Genomic DNA, 5,755 nt, shown 5'->3' on the forward strand with positions numbered 1-5,755 from the left:
ACCATCATTTAAAGTTGGTTCATTAACGATTTTAGAAATGGTTATTTGGTAGAACAGGGGACTTACCACTTTTAGAAAAGAAACAGATCCGATTTCACTTGGAATAACCAGACTCGGCTAAGAGCTGTCCTTAAGAGTGTTTATACTTGACAATTCGTTCAAATAAATCCGTTCTATTGCTGCATAAGTAATGGGCTACCCTCAAATAGGATGCATTTCCGAAGGTGATATTGCCGTCAGTACACCTTACGAGATGCACTGTAGACATGACTTGAAGGGTTTTTTTTCCAGCGTTCCTAACTGCAATTTTTTTCATATCTTTCTACTTTCCCTCCATTCCGGCTTTCTTTCTCCTATTTTGCTGTTCAACCTCTTCTAACATTTTCCTCTCGTTGTTTAATTCTAGGGCTTTTCCATAGGTGCACATGGGTGCTAAATGTCCTCACAGGCTCTATCTACTGCGGGGCTATATAGCCCAAATCCAAATCTGCTGCATTCCTTGGTATAGACTCAATGTCTTCTCTGTTTGGGTAGTAGTCATTACTTCTCAGACCGAATCTTATCAGTGCATCCTTGACCCCTAGATTCGCCCACTTTTTAACTTTTTCTGTCTGCATTTCTGTGTTTTCTTCCGTGTTGCTGCCAAACGTTTTTTTTTTCAACCTAAAAGAGCAACTGCATGGTTTCCCCTCATTTGCACTTCAGTGCTGAATAGCCCCTTGGTCCCAGTGACTTGCCTTTATGACATTAATCATATCCCCCATCCCCCTTCGTTAGATGGCTTAGTTACTGAATGTCTAAACAATAAAAGGAAAAGGCAGTCCTTTTGGCTCATGCGCTTGAGAGTAAAGAGAACTCTGCTTCAGTCCTGTTTCCCAGAAAGCTAAATTGACTAGCCTCAGAAAATTAAGAACATTATACTTGACCTTGATGCTTTTGGATGTACAGTCTGGTTAAGATTTGTTCTAGTCATTGCAGATCACGGGCTTCTGTTCTTCATAGAGTAGTACAAATATTAACCAACCAGCTACTCCAAAGCATGAAGACGCAGACCCAAATAGTATTTTTTCATCTTTTTCATGATTTCTGAGTTCCTCTCTTGTCTGTTATTTTTTGCAATTTGAACTAGAAGAGATTCTTCTTGTTGGAGAATTAGTAATATTTTCTCATAAAGTAAATGTGGTTATGGTAGCGTAAGCTATGCTAGTTACCATCTGTTGATAGTGTCTTAATGCATTTTTCAAAATCATGCATCTGTTCTTGAATTTACATCTTGGTTTTTGCAAGCCCCTTTGATGCATGTGAGTTGGTCTTACGTTTTCCAATGTAATACAGAAATCCTACAGATTCGGGGCATGAAGCTGTGTATGATCGATCTTGTAATAATTTTGATCGTGTTAATTACGAGGCATTTACTTTTGAATTTAACCATATGGGATTAAGTAGAAGATTTCTAAGTATTTATGTTTAATTCCTCACTAAAATGTTGCAAACGTTAGTTGTTCATAAGCACTAAAGTAATTACAGGAATAGAATCTCAGGTGTATTTTAGGTAGTATTTGTGGAATTCATAATTTTATATCTTATACGTATGATATGGGGTTTAGCTCTGAAAACAAGCTTGTTTATGCAAAGGATTCTACTTTCTTTGCATCGACCCAATCTCCAAAGTATAGAACTGTAATTGCCGAGCTCCTCTAGATCCAGCTAATATATTTGTATGGCGCAAATAATGAGGGATGACATAATCCTATCAAAGTTCAAAGTATGATTGTTAGCAGGTCTTGGAAACTGGATTTTCTCCAACATGGTTCTAATATAGAAAGTGTTTCTTTAACTTCATGCAGCTCATTTAAAATTCCCTATCATAAATTCACTTTGGATAAACATATCCAGTCTAGTCTCTTTTTCAGCTACAAAGAGGTATATGTATATTGCGAAAGTCTTTCAAAATTTTTGTTGAGACTCATATCATCACATACAAAGGAAGTCATTTAGGATATAATAATCATTATTTAAATGATTACAAGATCACTTTCATTTTAAAAATGTAGATCCAATCCATAGTTGAATATCCAACAGATCAAAGAATATGATTTCAGCTAGACCAGTTGTAATAAAATGTTATGCGCAACTAAATATAATGAAATTTTAGTGATACCAATAATAATTTCAATAACCTTGACAATTTATAATGACAGCCAGAAGTAGAGCAAATCCCTTCTTGAACTAAAGTCCCTCTTGAGCTAAAGCCCATCTTGAACTATGCAAACTGGGTCGTTCACAAGAATTGTAAACACTTGAGGGGATGAGTAGGTCCAGTGTTGACACCAGGAAGCCTCGCCCTTTGTGTTAGGGTAGGATATGATGTATCGATTTTGATTGTCATTTATTCATTCAAAAATTACGATAATTTGATGTCATAATTCCGAAAAAAAGATAGTTTATGCTCAACTCAGCTTAAGATTTAAGAAGAATTCTCATGTTTGGATAACTTTTTTTTATAAGTTTTGTCATGTATTTGTAATGAAAATATGTCGATAAATAATACTTTTATCTGGCGTGGAAAACTATCTAAAGATAAATAATGAATGGCCTGGGCTCCTTAATAAGAGTGTACTGTGTACAGTGTGAATATGGTAAACTTATATTTTTATTTCAATAGATTTTTTTTCACCGTGATTTTGTTTTGATCGGAAAAAGAAAAATATGACGTAAAATGTTCATCAAACACGAAAGTATAATTAGTTGGAAACTTTGTGAAGTGATGGTTGATGAATAGAACTTTGTGGAAGGGCGCAATGCAAGCTTACCAGGAAGTTGTGTATAGTGAAGGAAAGTGGAAAAGCCAGAACTCTTCAGATGCCGGGCAGAAGAAGAAAGGCGAGAGGGAGAGCATCAGGATATTTGATAGAGAAAAACCAGGTCAGAAGATTTACGAATCTGCTAGTAGCCCAGTGTGCAAAAGGTACGGTCATGGTTCAAAGGATAAAAGGACCGAACAGACCCCGCCGGAACAAAAGACAGCCGGGGAACCTCAGAGAAACGCCTCAACCAATGATGCGTTGTCAACAAACGTTTCCCTTGTGAAGGATGGCCTCGCCGATGCTAGGAAGCAGCAGCACAAGGTGGATGTTTTAAACAGCCGAGGGTCTTTTCCCAAAACCGCAGGAAACGTTTCTCGAATGTCAATAAGGGATCTCTCGTCGAACAAGGTCAGCGTCTACGAGTTCCTTAAAGATGATGACGGCTTAGACTTTGAGGAGACCAAGGTAAAAGTGTTCTTGAAGAGTGTGTTCATTTTAAAACTTACTCCTCAGATTAACGGATTTTCTTATCTTTAAGTCTCTCTCTCTCTCTCTCTCTCTCTCTCTCTCTCTCTCTCTCTCTCTCTCTCTCTCTCTCTCTCATGGTTACTAGAAATGTAAAATTAAAAGTATTCTGGGATAACGCTAAGAGAATCATTAGAAAACAAAATCAAGACTCGTAAGGGAATAAACAAAAATGAATGTCCCACTTGCTGCAGAGTAGAGTATAGTAGAGTGGATTAGTGGGAATTGACTCACGGGGATAGAAAAGGAAATCGATAATACTGTGATCTTAAGCCGGATGGGAATCCTTTAAAGGTTTAAAAGAAATTGGAAATGAAGCACGTATCTTGACTGATGAAGGAACATATCGAGATGTACAGTAGTGTGTATGTAGATATGGAGGTCAATACTCTGGCTTGACTCTGTTCCATGGTAGAGAGGGCTACAGTAGAATTAGTTGCATAATTATGCCTCTCTCCCCTCCATCAAACCCCTCACTCCCTTCCTCTCCCCCATTACATCCCTCCCTCTCCCTCCATCAGACCCTCTAACACCTCCATTACACCCCTCCCTCCAAAAACTGTTTTTAGTATTTTGTCATTCAGTTTAAAAAAGTGCCTTGGTAGAATTTTGCTTAAGAGTGTTGTTATGATTTTGATTAACTTATTTATATACAGGTCCCATCAGATGTTGTCAGGAATTTTGAGTATTTTCATTATTTATGCTTAGAATATGAAGTGCATTTAAATGGCACTAGATAGTTACAAGACAAAATATAACAGTTGAGTGGAATATTACTGCTGTATGTAATATTTGTAACTTGCAAAATCTAAATAATATGGGAATTTTTCATGTGTTGCAGAAAGGGAAGTTTGTCAATGGAGCACAATTTTAAAAATGTTTTAAGTCTTGGTCACAGATCCCCAAATTATCAGAGTTCTAGAGAAAGCTTAAAACTTTTGGAATACTTCAGTCACGACTGAAAATCAAATCGGAGTTAAAGGCTTGGCAAAATATTCCTTGTAAATGGAACATTTACCTAAACTTTTGGTATATTTATTAACTTAAATTATTGTTTTCCAAAGTTTCCTATCAGCCATGACCACTGTTAGGTACCTCTTGAGAGTTAGCTGTGAGTTAAAAAAAAAAAGATAACATAAACGTTAGTAGCAAAATGTGCGACTGAAACAAATAGAAAGCCGATAAGCTTATTTTGTAGCAACGGTATAAAAGTACAACCTTCCACTGAAGGTCATACGACGAGAAGAGAGAAACTAAATGGCAGATCAAGTGGGACTCGAGAAACGGGTGTTGAATTTTCGATAAGATTTTGCGAACCCAGAGGAATGTATCGAGCGAAGAAAGCAGGCTTTATTTTGACATTAGTTTTTTTTTTTTGAAGGTCATTGACACTAAAATAAACGTGATAATCAGTGGAGTTCTTTCGTGGATATTAAGACATAATTTCTTATACTCAGAAAATCCCTTTAATATATATTGAATATGTTTACCCGTTTACAATTAAGAAATATAATATTGATATTTTTTTTTATTCAAAGCAGTAAATTTGGTCAAGATGTTCAATTCCTGTAAAATTGAAAGTATAACTTTTATAAAAACAAACTCAATTTCCTCTCCAGTAAAAAGAAAAAAGTCATTACCTATTTTATTTATTACATGAGAAATTATAAGTAATGCATTTGCAAATATAATTCACGAAGTGGGAAAAGGGTTATTTCGTAGCATGTGTAACGAAACTTATTTTATATAAATGAAAAATTACAAAGAAAAATATAGAAAATAATACTAACTTTTGTTTGTTAACAGGAACGTTTTTAATCAAAAGTAGTAGATCAGTTCTATTTTGTTGTTTTTGTTCATTCATTTTTGATAGATATTAATAACGTCGATTGAAGAAAGAAACTGCCAGCATCCTTTTGATATAAAATTTGTATGTAATTGTCGTTCATTTTTATAGCTAGTGGAAAAGCGAGAAATTTGAACATAGGCTCTTAAGATATTGGTTGCATTGCTCCTAGTACCTGACCGCTAAGGTTTCTCTCTCTCTCTCTCTCCCTCTCTCTCTCTCTCTCTCTCTCTCTCTCTCTCTCTCCTCTCTCTCTCTCTCTCTCTCTCTCTCTCTCTCTCTCTCTCTCCTTATTTATCATGAGCTTAAGCGTTCAACCCAATTTTGGTTGACTCTTGGGTGTCTAGGGTCAGACGTGAGTTTTTGAAATGATGTAAGCGAGTAAGATAAGGTTGCGTAATTTGAAGGAAGTTTTGTTAAAGACATTTGAAATAAAAAAAAAATCAATTGATGGTCGTTGTAGGATATAGGTAGGATATAAGGATGTAATAAGTAAGTGGAAAAATCACCTTTTTTGCTATATTTAGATGAATTAAACAACATCGACCATTAAGAATGTTAAAGAAACAACCCAATT

General features: G+C 35.7%; 1 pseudogene; it reads left to right on the top strand.

Moving 5' to 3' along the window:
- The first annotated feature begins 2,669 nt into the window (after positions 1-2,669).
- LOC137627797 (uncharacterized) overlaps positions 2,670-5,755 on the top strand; it is a 155,149-nt pseudogene continuing 152,063 nt past the window's right edge.

This window comes from Palaemon carinicauda, chromosome 2, assembly GCF_036898095.1.
Source record: "Palaemon carinicauda isolate YSFRI2023 chromosome 2, ASM3689809v2, whole genome shotgun sequence".
Classification (NCBI taxonomy): Eukaryota; Metazoa; Arthropoda; class Malacostraca; order Decapoda; family Palaemonidae; genus Palaemon; species Palaemon carinicauda.